The sequence below is a fragment of the Pocillopora damicornis genome, chromosome 13, assembly GCF_964200805.1.
Source record: "Pocillopora damicornis chromosome 13, jaPocDami1.2, whole genome shotgun sequence".
Taxonomy (NCBI): Eukaryota; Metazoa; Cnidaria; class Anthozoa; order Scleractinia; family Pocilloporidae; genus Pocillopora; species Pocillopora damicornis.
In genome coordinates, this window is record NC_142682.1 from 13,559,055 (window position 1) to 13,578,691 (window position 19,637).

Consider the following 19,637-nt stretch of genomic DNA (forward strand, 5'->3'; position numbering starts at 1 on the left):
ATAATGATGGCTTACGCAGGGAGTTCCACCACATCGAGCCGAAAAATTAAAAATTTTGTTCCTGAATTCAGTAAATAGATACAATAAGCAAACAAGATGTATGCCCGAGAAACAAGTGTCGCGTTTGGAACTGCGGCAAAAAGGTTTAATATAATAACTTCCGAAGTTGGAACTTGAACACAAAAGAACATATTGTATGGATTGAAGCCAGTACCTTTGCTGTTCACCATAACTTTGGATACTCCCTTTTTCGTACAGGCAGATACCAGACTCGTCATTGCGTGATTTTGCTCGTTGAGTTATAATGGTAACATCGATTCCCCAATAATTTCGCACGATATCCACTTGCGCTCCCGTTGGAAAAATCACCTAGAATCAGGTGGACCAAAAATTTGTGCAACAAAATATCGTAAAATGATATAAAGAATACACACTAACAATAGACGCAATTTAATGAAACAAGAGTGAGAAATTGGGTGGCCTGTTCTTGATGGCTCACCAAAACTCCACTGTTATCTCTTATCCTTTCTTTTCCCAAACTGTTTTCAAGCCTTAGTTAAAGACATATCACAACGGAATGAAAAGGTAAGTGGAGAAGTAAAAGGAAGTTTCAACAAAATGACATGCCCAAAGTTACGTGAAATGAGAGAAGAAAAAACTTTTTTGATGTGATTGATAAATTATGCATTGCATTGGAATAAGCTTCAAAAGGAATTCCCATGGTCAAGTGGATAAAAAAACCCCTCCATTTCTGAATTAATGTGTGTTTAAATTTGAATACGGATAAACCTTCTATTGAGAAATTAAGTTCTCGAAGAATTACCGTGTAGTCATTATTTCCACCGTTGAATTTTTTCGCTAAGTGAATTCCCGGCCTCAGGCACTTTTTGCTTCGTAATTTGACTTGCAAGGGTGTAGGGTGTGTATTTTGAAACATCAGGTCCTTGTTGCAACAGTTAAATTCAATGACATCATTGTGATCTCTAAGAACTGCCCCACAGTTGCATGTCACTCCACGACGATTACACGCCCACTGTCTTGTGTGGACCTATCATAAGAAAAGTTTAATTTTCAAGTTCAAACAGAGATGCGACGACTGCAATTTCTGTTTACAACTACTTGTCCAATGTTATTCACTTTTATATAACATCATAAATCCAAACCGTGTGGGGTTGCACATGTAACGAAAAGGGGAGCCGGGTGTCTTTTACCAACGCCCGACGTAAACTGTTTTAATTCTATGTTAGAGCTATTGTTTTCGAATGATAAGCGAAGTGCAGAGGTTTAGGCTCCAAATCTAAGTCTAAGTAAACGAATGAATTTTAAATCAATAAATAGACTACAAAGGGTTTTATCAAAACTGAATTGTTTTAACGTTGTCGTCTGTACGCTGACGTATTTATTTGAAAGAATCCGAATAAGAAAGTAAATATCAGCCAAAAGCACCTAGCTAACTACATTGAACAACCAACTGAAGAAGAGAATCATTGTGTCATATCCCAAACTGGGCATATATATGATCTTGACTTTGGTTGACTTTTTGAATCAATCTTGTCGAATTTAATTAAGGCAAACCTATGGGGTTGAAATTAATACATTTTGGGTTTACTTACCTCAAAGTTTTTTTCTTGATTTCTGTATAAGACAAAATCTCCATGGCCCATGAAATCAAATCTCCTGGAAGGAAATGAATCAGAATCTCAAGACCTTTTTACTTATTAACCAAAATGCGGTCAGTTAGCGCTATACCTGGTAGTCCCTAACTTTTCCATGGCGTGGTAGTGTGGATCCGTATAGGTCTTACACTGCTCTACGTGGGTCATTATAATGGAAACCTAGAACAGAAAAATGGGCACATAAGACAGCATTTTAGCTATAAATTGCTGTCCTGTTCTGCATAACTGACAAACAAACAAACAAAACAGACAAAAATTAACAAATACAGCATCATTGTTTCTCTTGAAAATTTCAGTTGAGAAAAATGGACCGCAGCTTTGTTTTTTGATACTAATATACAAAGTTAGCCAAGCCTAAGAGCGGAGCTCTTAGTTCATTTTCCAGCCCTTCACTGAACTTAAACACTTTGTCTTATAAACTACGGTGTTATACAAGAATTTCCAGCCCCGAGAGAAGCCATTACAACACACGCTAAAATGTACGATATTTTTTCACTTGTGTTTGGTATTGCCAGTCAGCTGCTGGCACGTCAAGCGCCTTTTGTGCCACTCGGTACAGTTCATCAATGAACGGCAAAGCCTTTCACCATTCTCAATCCAAGGTCGTTATGTGGGAATTTTCTTGGAATACGGCTGCTAAAACACTGAAAAATCCGTATCGCTTACAGACAGTGACGTTTAAACTTTTCTTGAAGGGGAAGAAAACCAAGATAAGAAAAAAAAAAATGAGAGTTGCATATTTAGTGGTTTTGGTAATGGCAACCGAAGGTCGATGTTCTCACAACTTGCAAAGCGATCAACACGTCTGCTAGTCAGTGGTATTATAAGCAGCTTAGGACTCTAGTTGATATACCAGGTGTTTTGACCGAATTTCGACGACAGGGAATGATTTCTTCTTCAGATGAAGTGTATGATGTCAGCATCGGTTGAATATTCTATTGAGCGTGACTGATAATTTCGGTTTTGCGAAAATAAGTCAAAATTGAAAACGACGACAAACGACTTCAGTAAGGACATCACCGGTCCTCTTGCGCCACGAATGATTGATTTAAAGGAGGAAAGCTATAACTTGGATATCATAATTGAAATTGATGATGGAGAGGAACTTAAGATTCCACCATAAAACACTGTGCTCAAATGCAACTATTTGTACTATATTTCAACCTAATGATTTTCCACAACTTGTACACACCATCATGAAATAATTAGTCATGAAAATCATGTCATTTGCCAAGCCATGTCCAGAATAAGCTAACAGGATTGAGGAGGGAGTATGTAGGAATAGTCTCGTTTGTTTTTTTTTTTGCTTATCGCTCCCGTTGCCAATGTTTTGACGAGGTTGGGCTGTCAGGGCAAAAGAACTAAGGATTAAAGCAGGCAAGCAGATTTAGGGGAATTATTCAAAGGAAAATTGACTTCTTTTAAGCCCTGAAACTATTATTGTGAAAAGTCATACTTGTGCTAGGTAACTATTTCTTACTCTGATAAATTATTTTTAAGAAGAGCACAGTGTTTTACAACAAAAATTTGATCCATAGGCTGTGCACATTTATGTATTACATGAATATTAACTGATGCTAGGAGATCTAAGAATATTCAAAAGAATATAACACTTGGTTGAAAAATTAGAATTCAGCATGGGCCGGATAAACAAGATTCCTTGGAAAAGAAATGTGTATTAATGAAAAAGCTGAAAAATTTTATCACAGTCCCCTGCCTGTACCTGTACCTGTACCTGTACCTGTACCTGTACCTGTACCTGTATGACACGTAGTAGCCATTCAAGGTAGCTGCACTGGATTTTAATGTTTAAAACACCCATACCCATGCAGGTTTCCTATAACCCTGTATTTCAAGTCTATAATGACTTAGAGACTTTGTTGCATGCCTCAACAGGAGAACAAATAAATTCCAAGTTCCTATTTATTCAGTTTAGGCTAGTCAGCTAAGATTAAGAAAAACTTTCATATGACGACAGGATCAAGACATTTTTACTTCTAAGTGATAAAGGTAGCTTACCTGGGATAATAATATTCATGTGCACTTTAGACCAAGTTTGTACCGATAACAGGGAAAATCTCCTTTTTAGAGGAAAATAATAATCGAGAATCGGTACCAAACCACAGCCCTGGGTCAGCCATAAAGAGAGTGCTTTAAAAATATCAATTTGCTTATGCACAGAAAAACTATCCATGGTAAGATAGTGAGAGTGAATGAGACTGATAATGGCCATTTTATTTGATTAAATATCCAAAGGAGGACAAAAAGTAGGATATGGTCTGTACAACTCTCTTATTTTAGTTTCTTATCCATTAAACCTAAGGCATAAATATTCTTGCTTTGTGCATTACGTGACACCAATTAATTCCATCTTCATACGTCAAAATACAAAAAAATTATCCATTCATCTATGTGCCCTAACCATTAAGGGGTAGGGGCAGGTCAAAGGAAAAACATGAATTGAAATAGGAGGGCTCCCGTTAATTTCGGTCCTAATTAAAGGGAGCTCCGAGCTTTTCCAGATTTCTAACCTTTAAAACTCATATCTTGTGACCAATCGTTACGAAAATGTTTCTAAGTTAAGTCCTAGAACATTCTACAGAACGGTCTAGAACCCGAAGTCATCCAGCCGTGACCTTCTTGTATAACAACATTCTGGAACGTTCTATTTATTTTGTAATTACTCAGATTTAGAAACCGTGTTAATCTTCTTAATTTAATTCTTTAGAGAAGTTTCTCGATCCTTGGAATTTATGTTTATAAGAGCGATAGTTTCATCAAAAAAGAGAGAAGTGTGAAGAAGCTTGGTGCTGTAAAGTCGAGAAGTCAGCTACGAGGAAATAAATCAGTTTGTTGCTGTTACCAACGATCTTAAGTTTTGTCTAGGAACAGCCCTGCTCTTATCGACACTCGCAACATTGGGGACCTGTTCGGGAGCGCAGAAACTTGTTTGCTGGACTATCGTAACCAGGAGAGGTACAGGACAAACTTGGCCGAGTGGCCTTACTGTTCTGTGTGAACCGAATCGCGTAAAAGAAGGTTTTATTGTCATCCTGTGTGAACATATGTTGACTATGTGTCAGATAATTTGGTGAAGTTTATCGAGTTAGGCAAAATATTTGGCCTGGAAGGAGCTGAGTTGCTTTCATTTGTGGAGAAACGTAGAGAGGAAGAACGCGAGGAGTAACGAAGAAAAGAAGACGAAGAAAAAGAAGAGAGATTGAGAAGAGAAGAAGAAGAGAAGGAAGAGAGACGTAGAAGGCAATATGAGGAGAGGGAAGCTCGACGACAAGAGCGCGAAATAAGAAAACTTCAGGCGGAGACTGAGCTTCAGAGACAAAAGGTGGAAGCTGAAGAAGCTCGGAGAAGACATGAGCTAGAAATGAATCGAGGGCGACCAACTCCTATTAGCCTGTAGTAAGAAAATCTCTTTACTGAGTAGTGCCTGTGTTCAACCTTAATACGGAGCGAGGGGCAAGATATCAGTTGTCAAAGGGAAGATAGGCGACAAGACTATCAATTTGTTAAGAGATACTGGATGTAGTGGTATCGTAGTGAAAAAAGAGCTTGTTTCAGAGGAACAGTACACAGGTCACTTTAACTGTATGTTGTTGTTTGACAATACTTTGAGGAAGGTACCAACTGTTCGAATCACAGTAGATAACCCTACCTCTCTGGGGAAGTTGACGTCCAGTACTTTCCTGACGGGATCTATGATCTGGTAATCGGCAATGTGGCAGGCGCCCGATCGGCAGACGATCCAGACCCCGGCTGGCAAGAGGCATGTGCGGTCACTAACAGGAGTCAAGCTAAGAAGGAAGGAAAACACCAGCCGCTCAAAGTTGCAAGCAGTCCAAAAAGTGCAACTGTGTGTAGAAAAGAGCTTGTGAGATTGCAGCGCGAAGATAAAAGCTTGGAGAAGTACTGGTAGGGGGTGAGTTTTGAAGAAACGGGCGGTGTGTTGTACTGAAGCTACAAGCATCCTCATGTAACGGCGGTAAGCCGGTAAGACAATTGATGATATCAACGCCTTTGCGACGTCAACTTATGGAAGTAGCTCACGAATCTGTTACAGGAGGTAAGAAAAGAAAAGAAAACCGCTGAAAAGATTCAGAAAGCTGGCCAGGTATTCAAGATGATATTTCCAGAGACTGCAAATCGTGTGGTATTTGCCGGAAGACGGTGAACAAAGGGTCGGTACTTAAGATGCCGCCAGAGAAGATGCCATTGATTGACATGCCCTTCAAAAGGGTAGCCATTGATCTCTTTGGTCTAATAAGTCCACCTGGTGAGGAAGGCCACCAATATATCCTTATACTCGTGGAGTATGTTACGCGTTGTTCTGAAGCCGTCCCACTAAAGAACATTGGCACTGAAACGGTAGCTGAGGTCTTGGTTGATATCTTAAGCCGCCTGGGAATTCCAGAAGAGATTCTAAGGGATTTAGGCACACAGTTTGTGTCTGATTCCATGAAGGAAGTTGCACGCCTTTTGAGTATTAAGCAGCTAACCACCACCCCCTTCCATCCTATGTGTAATGGACCGACAGAGAAGTTCAATGGAACTCTGAAGATCACACTGAAGAGATTGTGCAGCGAGTAGCCGAGACAGTAGCATCGCTACATCAATCCGCTCCTGTTTGCCTACCGTGAAGTAGCTTAGGAATCTACCGGATTCTTTCCATTTGAGCTTCTTTATGGAAGAGCTGTAAGAGGTCCCATGTTCATTCTCAAAGAGCTGTGTACAAAAGAAGTCGAGGCCCCGAAGGTGAAGAATAGCCACCAGTATATCTTTGAGTTACGAGAAAAGCTAGATGACACCTTGAAAATTGCCCATGAAGTGTTACAGAAAGCCCAGTAGAAGGGAAAACACTATTATGATCGTAAGACTAAAGTAAGAACCTTCCAGCTAGGACACAAGGTTCTTGTGTTGCTGCCGAGTGATCGAAATAAGTTGCTGATGCAATGAAAGGTCCCTACGAAGTTAATTCTGTAGGTGGTACCAATAATTAATTACAAAGTGAAAATAAAAGACAAGCTGAAAGTCTACCATGCTAACCTCTAAAAGAAGTACATCTGGCGAGAAGAGGAGAAAAGTGGTACGTCCAAGCATGAAAATTTCTCCTCTAACAGTTTTTTTCGGTCTTTGGCATAAGAGGCAATTTTGATCTGCTTCATTGCTGCAGTTTTCTTGCATAAATCAAGCAGTTCTCCATTTTTTTCTCCCTTTGCCGCCACCACTTCCTTCAATGCCTCTCTCTCACTTTGAAATTCGAGAAAATTTTGGCTCGTTTTCTCTAACGTAGCACCTTACTCTTTATATCGTTGAAAGCGTCTTCGCATTTAGCCTCGTCCTCAGGCCGTAATTTCGTCGTCAGATCACTGAACTACGAGAACTCCGAGGCGGCCTATTACTTAATGTTACATATTTCTCCCGAATCTGTAATCCTATTGCTCTGTTTTGGTTTTGTTTTTTTTTCTTTTCCTCGTAGAGCCTGTTTACTAATATCTTTGAGTTTGCCAGCCAAAGGGTTAATATTCAGTGAAAAGATAAACCGCATTTAAGCAGTTTTATTTTTTAAATTCCGTCTTTAACTTTTTGGCATTTACTCTTTGAAAATTCATAAATGGCAATGCGTTTTCAACGTTGTAATGAGGTACTACACATGTCCACATGTCCAAAACCGGAATTATGAAGTCAACTTAATTTCAATGAGTTTGAAACTTTCCTCTACAACACATGAATTGAGTTTACTGCAATTAGATTTATTTTGTGTCTTTCTCACATATATGACTATACCAGTCTTAAAGACGGTAATTTATTTACATCGTAATGATCACATTTTTTTCATAAAGTAGGAAGTCAAATTTGTTCGATCCCCTGGGGGCAAAAAGTGCTTGTCACGTAAAATGCTTGCCAATAATGGATAAAGTCGAGCGTCTGTGTTCTTGAACAAGTTGGTGCAGATGGCGACGTGTAAAACCAACATAGCCTGCATCGCACAGGTCACACTGAGATTTATAAACAAGGCACTGTTGCTTCACAACCGATAGCTTTGCTTCTCGTAACTTGAGATCTTGTTCGATCTTCTGGCTGACATATACCGGCTGTTCGGTCGTATAGATCTTTTGACTGAAATCTTTGAGTTGAACTCGTACAATATCGGCTGAGGCCTAATCTTTAAACGGTAGGACAACAGACCTCATATTGTGCACTAACAAATTTGACTGCTTACTTTATGAAATGTTTTTTTAGTCAAGAACTGAGACCTGCTCTCAATGTGCAGTCGGACTCAATTCGTGCAAAGGTTTTTAATTAGGTTTTAATTGTTTTTATTTTTTAACCTTTATTTTTTTTAATTAGCTTATAATTATTTCTTCTTTTTTGTATGTTCTTGTCCGTTTACACTTTCAAAAATTTTTTGCACTTCTTACACGCCTATATATATTCAACGTTATACATTCTTACCACTCACCTGAAAATGACCGAAGTTGGGTCGAAACGTCGTATTTTACCGTTAATTTTTACTGTCAAAAGAATGCATATTTTGCAGGTTAACTTCCTCCATTGCCTTTCATGTTTTTGATCAAATAAAATTTAATCATTCGTTGGGTTTACCTGCATGTGTTTAATGACCAGAGCGGACTTGATTCATCTCAGATGTCAGCTGGTAAAATGTAGCTTCTGAAATTTTATTGCCTTATAGATGTAACGTCAAGAAAATCTCACTGAGGTGCCTATTGATAATATAATTTTGAAAGATTTGGTTTGGTAATTGGCTTGTGATATTTAGAATGATGGTATCATATGACTTGTACAGTCATATACTTTGAAATAACTAAAAAATGTAGTTGGGCGCGGCGGAGAACTATATGGCAATGGTTGGTTACGAGTTTTCATTGGTTGTTTTCTTGTAAATAAAGGCAATTTTTCCATTATGGAAAAACTTCGATTTTTAAACCAAGTTTGATTTTTAAATCGAATTTATAATGTGTTCGTGAAGGTTATCGGTCCAGGTGGGCGAACATTTATAAATTTTTGACCAGTCGTACAAATGTCTCGTTAGTATCGTCAAAAACGAGAAGAGAAATTCCATATTTTCGCGCGCCCAGGTATTATTCTCTGTGCATTATTCCTGATACTAGTTTATAAGAATAAGGGGTCATCTAGAGTACAAGTATGGCTTTTCGTAATGATAACTCAAAAAGAAAATTCTCTCATTAACACTTCCCTTAAATTTCTATTTGCCTGCTAAAACCTCAGTCCCATGACCTGAAAGTCCAACCTCATCAACTAGTCAGTAAAAATCGAGTCTGTTCCCGCATACACCCTCCACAATCCTGTTAGCTTATGCTGAACACGGCACGTTAGACATGGCGCATATGCCACAAATTTTCCATTTAAGTATATGAAGTATGTTGCAAGATGTGCCAGCTTGTTACTGCATTAGTGGAAAGATAGAAGAAAAAACTGTATAAATAGAGTTATTGCACTCAAACAACTGAACTTCAAAACGAAAGGGAAAACTTGATTGATGTTTGAAATTAATTTGTTATGTACAATGAAATCCTGGTATTTTGATAGGTTTCTTAAAATATCTTTATTGTTGAATCCTAAATTTCTCTTTATTAACAAGTTTCAAAAAAGATTTTCTAATTCTAGCTCGTCTTTGTATAAATCAAACTTCCGCAATGCAAGATACAGAATAGACAAATTTCGTATTTCAGTGAATAGTGTTGCCAAGATCATGGACAGTTGCAGCAGTGGTTATCGTATTAAATAACAGAAATATCTCAAAAGATGCCGTAATTTCCAGCCAGGGACAATCAGGAAACGCGAATAGTCGAAAGAGAGGAAGTATAAACAAGTGTTAGTATCAGATAAGTTATAAGTATAGATGATAAAGGTTTACACATGAGGTACAAGTGATTTCTCTGTTCAATTTTCTACGCTCACCAGGGATTTGACAAGATACAGAAAAATTGGCGGAGAAAACAGTCGTAGCCGGCGACATCAAGAGAAGGTAGAGGAGACGCCCAAATGATTCTGGCGTATTGTTTCATTGACTCACTCACTGTTCTCACACGGACCCGTCGACCAATCGACTAGTGATATATGAACTTTGGTTTCTTTCAATTAAAACTCATTTACCTATTTGTTTACCTATAGAACTACATATATTTAGCGATATAGATCGCCTATTGTCCATTTTCTGACGTAGAATAAGGTTTACTACTGGCTAACATGGGTATAACTGCGTTTCAAGTCAAGCGATTATTAACTAAACTTTAATAAACGTAGAAGCTTTTATAGCGAAATAACTTACCCATATAGTGCGTACGAAAGTTTTCTGCCAAAACTTATTATTGGGCATCATCTTAACAACGATCACCTTAGTTGATTTAGTATCTTTTTCCAGGGCAGTGCAATCTGGTACGACTTCCACATGAACTGGATCTGTTCCTTGGAGCTTAAATTCAGTACTTAAGCAATTTTGGTTAGTGCTCCGATCTTTAATCCGAAGCTTTAATCCTTTTTCTGGTAGTATAAATCTTGCCCTGGAGTAGCTGTTCGTAACTGGGTCTAGCCTCGCAGGAATGGTTGGACGTATTGTAATCTTGTTGCCTTTTTGCTTACTGCAGGCGTTCAGATCAATTCTTAGAGTGGTTGGAGAGACCTGCAGTAAAAAAAAAAGAGTCGAAGGAACATGGGTCACTACACAATTATCTTTTTTTTTTTTTTGCAACGAAAGCGCTATTTTAATCACTCGCATCCACTAACTTTATAAAATATAGATTTAACCAAGCCTAAAAGAGGTGTTCCGATTACTATTTTACTGTTCTTACTTCGTCTCCCACATGCTGTTCAAGGACAAGTAGCTACAAGTAATCGATCACCTAAATGAGAACGGTGGGAAGAGAAATGAAGATTCGAAGCAAAGTTTATTAATAACAAGAGAGCGAGCAACCTTTTTTAAAATATCTCATCCCTTTCTAGGTTCATTGGACATTATTAAAGGGAGAGGGATAATTTGATTTCCAATATTCTTGTGCAATGACAAAAGGACGGTGAAGAGCCTTGCGAAATAAACCGAAAGAATTTCTTTTTGACCACCGATTAGGAACTCCTATAGAGTAACAAGTTCTTCGTACGTGGAAATTTTCTCCTTTACAACCAATTTGATCGCTCCATTTTAATGTGCATTCATCAGTGTTGTGAGACATTTGCAAAAGCTTTGCGATACTTTATTTTAGGTTACTATTTCTAAGCCATTCTTTGATAACGAAATTGGGCACTATATCTACTTCTCAGTTAACGATACGTTTACCTCGGTACGACCCTAAAGGACAAACATCAACACGCAGTTTACAAGAGAATTCGAAGAAAAATGTGCAAAAGAATTCGGAGAAAAACTCATTACAGACAACAGTTTACAGGAAAATGACACATAGCAAAAGAATACGATGAGAGTCATTCTACAACGCGATATCACAAGGAGGCACGACTATCGAGACTTTAACATGACGAACGCAAATAGTATACAACGCGACAGATAACAGACAGGGAGCAGTTTCTATGATCAAGTGCTCCGACTTCCAAGCCTCCTACATCGGAGAGACTGGCAGAAACCTCACGGAAGACTGACGGAACGAAGGTAAGCAACGAGAAAAGGTGATGCCGACAATCACATCGCTGAACATCAATGACTTACGAATCACATTATTGACTGGGATTTTTTGGTAGTGTCTTACCTACAGTTCTAATAATTTTCAACGAATGACTGTGTAAAGCGGGTTTACCTACTTAGAACAGACTTCCTTCAACAGGTGTCAACTACCAAATTAGAACAGACCCCCTCAGCAGGTGTCAACTACTGCGGGCACCATACAATCGACTTATTTACGACTTTAACTTCTCAAACGAAACGAAAAGAACGACCTACTTTACCGACCGATCGAAACTGACCAATCACGACCGACGTACGTCACTTGAATTTTTCAGCCAATAACTGACAACAACTATTCAATTGACTCTAATGATGACTTCCACTCAGGTTGTCCAAACGTCAGTCACTGCCACCGACAACAATCTTTCTCAGGTCATTGAAAAGGCAAATTACCTCAATCCCGGCGAAAAAAGGTTTCTTAACGTCTTTTGGAGTGGACCATTTACTGCCGGGGTCTTTATACTTTGCGGAAACTCTGCAAGAAACCTGTTCACAGACAAAAAAAAAGCGATGATAAATAACCACACAGGGCTCACATTAAAATAATAATATTTTACCGGCGCGCTGAGCCACTGGCATGTTAATCATTTAAATTGCAACACGGATAACGGCAGAAATTTAATTTGCTGAACGCTACCGAAAGGCAAACTCACCACCAAGCAAGTATGTGTTAATGACCAGGTTCCCTGGAAACAACAGTATCGCACCAACATGAAACACAATTTAATCATGATTTATGTTTATCCAACTGAATGAATAACTCTATTACAATAGTGGGAACGAGACGAGAGAAAATAACGGCTAAATAGACTGAGGAGAGAAAAGTGGCTCAACACTGATGACAATAAGCTTTATTATGCAAGCGAAAAATGACCCTATATGGCCATTTTTGAACAATGGCGCAACAGCTTCAGAACACATGAAGGATTTGTCGAAGTCTCCGATTAGCATACGAGCGGAAAATTTAAACGCTCGGAAAGACTGAAGGAAAGACAGCGGAAAGAACATTTAGGGGGAGAAAATAGCAGCGAGATAGTTGGAGGGGGAAACTTCGCTTTTTCGCTCAACGGACTATCGAATCACGACTTCACCGCTCTCAGATTTATCTTTCATAGTATGAGAGCAGTTCAAATCTCGCGCGCGCTACGCAAGTCAGACTTAATTCTTTGCATGCATAATAAGTAATGGTTAAAGGACTGAGTGGAGCCCAATTCGGTCCGTAATCATACGCGTGATAACAATATCGATCGACCACGTAGCGGAAGTCCTATTTGTTTATCACGAGCATGATAACAAACTGTCTGATAAAAATATAACGTACGCAGAGAGAGGTTAAAAATACACCGAAAATTTTTGTTCCGATTAGTCACGAACTTTTTCGCGTCGCTTCGGCCAGAGTCCCTCATCGCTACAAAGAACAAAAGGGCTATTGTTTAATACTTAAGGTGAGAAGTTGAGCCAGAGCAATTGACCATTTTTGGATGGGGTAACGCTCGAAACATCAGCTTTGGAAGCTCTTCACGGTGACCAATTTACACTATCAACTCACTTGATAAAGTTTACCATCAAGAGAACATTGTGTGAAACTCTTGAAGTGAGCCTTCACCATATATATAGAGCGTATAGCTAGGCCAGACCGAGATTTGAGATGTCCCCGTTTTGAACGAACGTTGGAGATTATTAAAGTTGTGTATTAAAAGGCGAACAACTTTTTTTCTGAAACAAGCAAAAAACATGTCAAACGACAGTTTCATTTTGCATCTGCTGACGCACTCACCCATCTATTCATTCACCAATAGGCCTACGCGTTTGTAGTGGTATGAAGCACACTTCTGCCCTTCTGTATACGCATAGACGCTTTGTATAAGGAATCGGAAAAAAAAATTGAGTTATGTTGTGACACCATTAGAGTTGAATACTTTTGCATCGTTATGAGAATCATCTCTCCCGAAGAGAAATATGTCTTCTCGACGGGTTACGGGATATTTCATCGACTACAACGGCTTGGGAAGCGCGAGCCATCGAGTTTGGATTCGAGTTCGACCTTGACTTCGAGTTAACTTCTTTTTAACGAAAAAAAAACACCACTTGTAAACAAATAAATAGTAATTTCTGGCTGATGAATCTCAGACCTTGAGAAATCCAGCCTCAGACCCCTCATTCCATCTTTGCACGATTTCATATTGGGTGACGTGCTAGCCAAACAATTAAATCGTTGAACCTATTACGGCTATTATTTCCATATTTTCTGTGAACGTTAGCTTCGGTCTTTTCTGATTGAAAGGAAAGATTTTGTAATTTTGTATATATGAATTATTTATTATATTTTATTTTTTTAATATGGTATATTTTATAGTAATTAGTTGTAGCATCTATATTTTGTCATTGTTTCGAGGGACACAAAGTCATCAGTGTCATTGGGCTACTGTTAAGTGTTTTCACCCTCTCAAAATAAAGCCTATTATTATTGTTTTTATAAAGAGGGGATTCGAAAAATTACGTCGAGAGACCGTGATGGACGACGGGACACATATACTCCGCGATCGGACGAATACAAGTACAGAAAAACTGATGATCCTACTCCTAAAAGAAGGAGTATGGAAGGAAATGGATAGCTCGCTAAAATGGCCGCGCTTCAACATAGTAAGCGGCCAGACAACAACCGATGCACTGCGGAAGGAAAGGGCTGTGACTGTAATTTTATTATGCCCAACAGAGGTCGTATACACTTAGCTTCTTGGCCAATATTCAATGATCGTGAGGTCAAAAGCTTTTTTCGAAGTCGAAAAGAATCACCTTCACAGTGACCCCATTACCGTCAGTGACACTATACTAAGTATAAATCATACTAACTAGGACTTCGGTGGTATTGGAACCGTGAACGGTGCCAAATTGTCTCGGGTCGACCTTAGCAAGCACAGCAGGTTTGACAAAACGATCAGCCACGAAGTCCTCAGCCAACTTGGAAAGGGTAGGTGTAAGTGAAATTGGTCTTAAGAGCTTGTTTACATCGTAAACAGGTGTAGAAACAATTTGATAAAGAAATTATCATTTCTTTCTTTTTTTATCACTCTTTTTACCGTATGAGACCGAACCTAGCTCTTATTGAAACTCGAACTCGAATTCAAACACGATAGTTCGCGCTCTCTTGTAACCTATTAATTTTAGCATTGGTAAACGACTCGGTAACTCTGAATGATGTCATTGTTGTGCCCACTTATTTTGGTGTGTTGGCGTCCACCACATTCACCTTTCGAAAAATAAAAATATTTCATTTAAGCCTGAATATTGGATGTACTGCTGAATGGAGATTTACCGTCTGAGCCTCATCGTCGGACGGCAGTTTGCTCGTTAAGTCGTACCGTAATTAAGCTCAACTTTGCGAACATCATAACCAGAAAGTATTGGTTGCCAAGGTTACCAGCATGTGGATAAAAAACTTCTACCATCTTATATCAATCAATGAATTATGACGTCATTTTTCCATCAGTGAGACAGTTTCCTTGGGGTGTTTTTATTATTATGTTTTCCTTGATTAGATATAAGTTGAATTTATTGCTAACTGTTTCCAATTTTTTGTCATGGTCGTTGAATATGCTGGTGCTGCTCATTATATCGAGCGAAATAAAAATTCCACAATCAGTCAGTAATTGGGAGTTATTAATTTTCTTCTTATACACTAAAATACACCGTGACCAGTGACACTGTCACGTAATTCCATCGTGTAATCATCCTGAATTACTTATCACCTTAAATAAAGCAGCGATTGCTCGGATTTCTAGCTGACAGGATCAAATGATATTTGGTCGGCACAGCTGTGCGCATAACAGTCCCAGTTCATAACTTTGGAGTGTTCTTGTGAAAAAGGATATCACATTCGCCTAACGAGAGGACGTCATAACAAGATTGCATAACAACTGCACTCCGAAATCATTTCCTCCATTTTTGCTAGAAGTGCTTCTTTTGTATCTCGCATTTTGAATGAGGGATCAAAATGTTTGCACATGTCTCTTAGTAGAATTCTGAGCCGATGTTATTGCTTTATATACAGCTTATGCTATTTAACCTGTATGAACACTCTAGAACCAAACTACAGGATTTTATTTTGTGTAACCGGCGATAACAGCGCACACTAAAATACACCGTGACCAGTGACTCTGTCGCGTAATTCTCTCGTGTAATCATCCTGAATTACTTCTCACGTTTAAATAAAGTAGCAATAGGATAATTACACGATGGAATTACGTGACAGAGTCACTGGTCACGGTGTATTTTAGTGTGCGCTGTTATCGCCTGTTACATTAAATAAATCCTGTAGTTTGGTTCTGGAATGTTCATAGAGGTTGAATAGCATAAGCTGCCAGAACTCAAATATGAAATAATAGAAGCCAATTTTTAAAAAAGAGATTACTATTAAAAGGTTGACTGAACGGTAATCAAATTATGATATTCGATACGTTGTTGTTGACGTCTTTCGTCACGAGATAGTAAAAATTTGTTAAATTTTGGCCTTTTAAAAAGGTTAAGAGTATCAATCAGTGTGGTATAAAAGCTCTGTCCTACTCTATTTTCAACTTAAAATGGTTAAAATCTAAGATTTATTGAGCTACTTATACAAAAACTGTCGGAGTATACTCAGTGAACTAATTTGCATAATCGGCTGTCACGCTAGCAAAATCGCTAAAAGTTTGGAGTCACCACGGCGAAGAAAATTATTAAGTGCAAGATGTTTTAATATTTTCTGCTGCCAAACATCTTATTACAAGAAATCAAGTGGAGCTTTCAATGTTCTGGTCTGGACTTGAGCAATATCAACCAAGAAAGAAAAAGTACTTTTAAACAATTTCAGAAAGCTAATGAGTGTTTTGAATAAATCATAACGAACCTCTGAATAAGCGAATGTCAAAATTGAAATGCTTTTTATAAACCTTACATATCACACAGTTTAAGAATACAAAGCATCTTTTGCTGCATACTTGTGATACGAGGACCGGGCTTTTTAACTTTTGAAATTTTCGATGTCGCATGTGGTCAAAAAAGGGCCTTCTGCAGCTTTAACTATTGAGAGCTCTAAAAATTTTATTTTAACGTATTTCCAGAAACCAATATGGTTTTATTTACTTGCTACCAAGGATATATTACTGGGCAAAGTATGAGGGAAAACTTTGTTCCGATGCGAAATGCCCTGGACTGCTATTACAGAGATCGCCACTTAACATCCCTAGTCTATTTCTTCGACAGTCCTTTACCTATCGTCAGATTGTAACACGATTGCATTCTTGTTCTAATCTCATTACCCGAATTCTCTTGAAACCATAACACCCCCAAAATATAATGTTCTATTCTCTGGACCAAATAAAAAAAAGAGACACAAAGTACATTACCCATATTCCCGCGAGGTAGTCAGTAAATCCAATCAGTGTGGATACGATGGAGTTTGTGTTAGGACATGGTATCCTGTCCTTCTGATCGCATCTGGACTTAATACGTAAGGTTTTACCCTCTGAAGTCCATTCAATCTTATATTCAACGTCATCTCGCTGTTCAATGCCTTGAAGGAGATCAACTTTGCAAAGGAGCGAGACCGCAACCGCTTGTTCTCCAGATATGACTTGAATCGATGGCGTTCCTAGGTTGTTACTGTCGAATATTCTCGGTGGAGTTATTTTAACTAAACAAAATAAAGATGAACAAACAAAAGTGTTTTTAAAATTCATAAAAAGATGAAACCCTATGATAATACAAACAACAAAAGAATGGTTCTATATTGCTGAAGAAACCTCAGATATTGATCGATCGGAATGCGAAAAGATCAAATGGTGGAAAGATTAAAAAGTGCAATATAGTGATGATATGATTAATAATTTATCCCATTAGAGTTGGCCGTCACCCGTTAAATGATGAAAAAATTGCATTAAAAGGAAAGAAACACTAACAATATCAGCAACAAGAAGGAAAAAACAAAACAAAACAAAACAAAAAAAAAAAACACAAACACAAAATAGAATCATGAGGAAGTAATCCACTATTTTCCCTTGGCTCAGTACAGTAAAAGAACTGAAAGGAAAAACAAGAGAAAAATACAAACAAACAAACAAACAAACCAATAACAACAAAAAAATTATTGAAGCAAACTGGTATGCTGTATAAATATAAAACTACCAAATTAAAACAGGAAACAGAACCAATTAAAAAAATACAGTCACTTGATTATGTACATGTGAATAAATCAAAATTCAAATTTTTTTGTTTTTTTGTTGTTATTGTATTTTTTGTCTTTCGTTCAGCATTTTTCCGAGTGACATTTTCTCAGCATAAATAGCTTTACGTTACGTGAGACCTTATTGATGTCAAGTTTTTGCATTTTGAAAAAAGAAGCAGCAGCCTACGATCTTTGAGTTTACAGTCCATGTTACAATTCTCCATGATAACCATGCACACCTTGCTCTTAGAAATTGGATTTGCAATAAAATAAGAAAATTATGTATAATGAACAAGCGAAATTAAAAGAAGCAGGGGTAATCGTTTTTGGAGCCTAGAGGATAGGGGATAGGTGAAATTATTTTTATACTACTATTGTTATCATTATTATTATTATTATTATTATTATTTGTTACCATTTATATATTGGTTGAATGTCAATTAGACCATATATTCTTGAATTATCCTTCTCTTGTGTAATTGGGTACTCATAAATATGTTAGCAGCATGCGAGAAAAATATTCCGCAACACTCCCTTCTGGCGTTTCTATACAGCCCATAGTTATTTTCAATGCTTTAACTATTGTGCTATATCAGTAGCCACATTTAGTTTTTGACTGTCTATTTTTGAAATTTTCATTACGAACGCGTGCTATAAAATCACTAGTTAATTGGTCAGTTTATGAGAGTATGTCATAGGTTTTGTATTTTACGGCAAAATTTGAAAACATCTCAAACTCAAAGCTTTCGCAATACTATAAAAGTAGATATGAGTACAGATTTAAGAGTAGTCAAAGCTAAAATCGTTTGATTCACAAAGTGCTGACACAATTCTTAAATGGTTATAGGTGTCGTGAGATGCACGATTTGATTGGCTAGTAGGAAAACTATCGCACACCATGTATTGAAAAATCTATATTAATAAAAAAACAAACAAAAAACATCTGCCTTCGTTTGTCATGCTATTGAGGAGAAATAATTAAAAAAAGCAATAGGGAACTTTTTCCGTGTCCGCATTCTCTTCTCATATAATTTAAGCTCTCAAATTAATTTACGTACACGCGTTTTCTGGTAGGTTGTGGAAAATGGTTGAGTTGAAATATACCACAAAGACTTGTCAGTAGGTGGTCAAATGAAAACCTTTTTACACATGAACAAATTTTATTGTTGTGTTTCACTTTAATATGTGGCAACAACTCCACCTTCTAGTAAATAAATTTATTTGCAAACATGAGAAAGTACCATCTAAAACTTTTCAACCTCTTTAATATAGGCAATAGCGAGATCAACTCAAATTTTAAACTTAGGAGCAAACTTGATTGATGTTTGGAATTGATTTCTGTAATGTACAAATAAAATTCTGGTATTTTTCTTAGACTTCTATCAATATCTTTATGGTTGAACCCTATGTCTCTCTTTGTCATCAAGTTTAATAATGATATATTTTAATAATTTCTAGCTTGTCTTCCTTCAAATCAAACTTTCGCAGCTTAAGAAACACGTTAGACAAATCTCGTATTTCAGTAGCTAGAGCTGCTAAGATCATGGACAGTTGCCTAAAAGACATTTACATTATATGCAGTTTCAGCAGATGTTACCGAATTAAACAACCGAAAAAAAAAAACAAAAGGACGCCGTGTATTTCTATCTAGAGGACAATCATAAATGAACAATAGCCAAAAGAGAAAAAAGTAAACAAAAGGACAAGTTCAAACACGAGTTAAATTACTTTTCTTTTTAATTTTCTAAGCTTATCAGAGGAGGTTGAGACGTTAGGGATAAAACGGTGGAGCAAGAAGCTATACAAAGCAATTTCAAGAGAAGATTTAAGAGAAACCCATACGATTTTGGCATACTGTGTTACTAACTCACTGTTTTCACTTGCATACTCTTCAGTCGATCGGTGATGTCTTAACTCGAAGCTGTTTATCGGCGTTTCTTTAAATTTTGGGTCATTTTCCCAAACGGAAATTATCAGTGACGCTCAATGGAATACAGTTTCAACCGATACTGACATCGTATACTACATTTGA

General features: G+C 37.6%; 1 pseudogene across 1 annotated transcript in view; it reads right to left on the reverse strand.

The window, feature by feature from the left end:
* The window catches only part of LOC149035584 (von Willebrand factor D and EGF domain-containing protein-like), a 42,014-nt pseudogene that overhangs the window by 20,287 nt on the left and 2,090 nt on the right, over positions 1 to 19,637 (reverse strand). Inside the window, exons 3-9 of the transcript XR_016182342.1 lie at positions 16,788 to 17,074; positions 11,797 to 11,889; positions 10,003 to 10,353; positions 1,750 to 1,835; positions 1,614 to 1,677; positions 824 to 1,048; positions 215 to 369 (exon numbers count right to left, since the gene is read on the reverse strand). The product of XR_016182342.1 is annotated as a von Willebrand factor D and EGF domain-containing protein-like (transcript). The remainder of the gene's footprint in view (positions 1 to 214; positions 370 to 823; positions 1,049 to 1,613; positions 1,678 to 1,749; positions 1,836 to 10,002; positions 10,354 to 11,796; positions 11,890 to 16,787; positions 17,075 to 19,637) is intronic.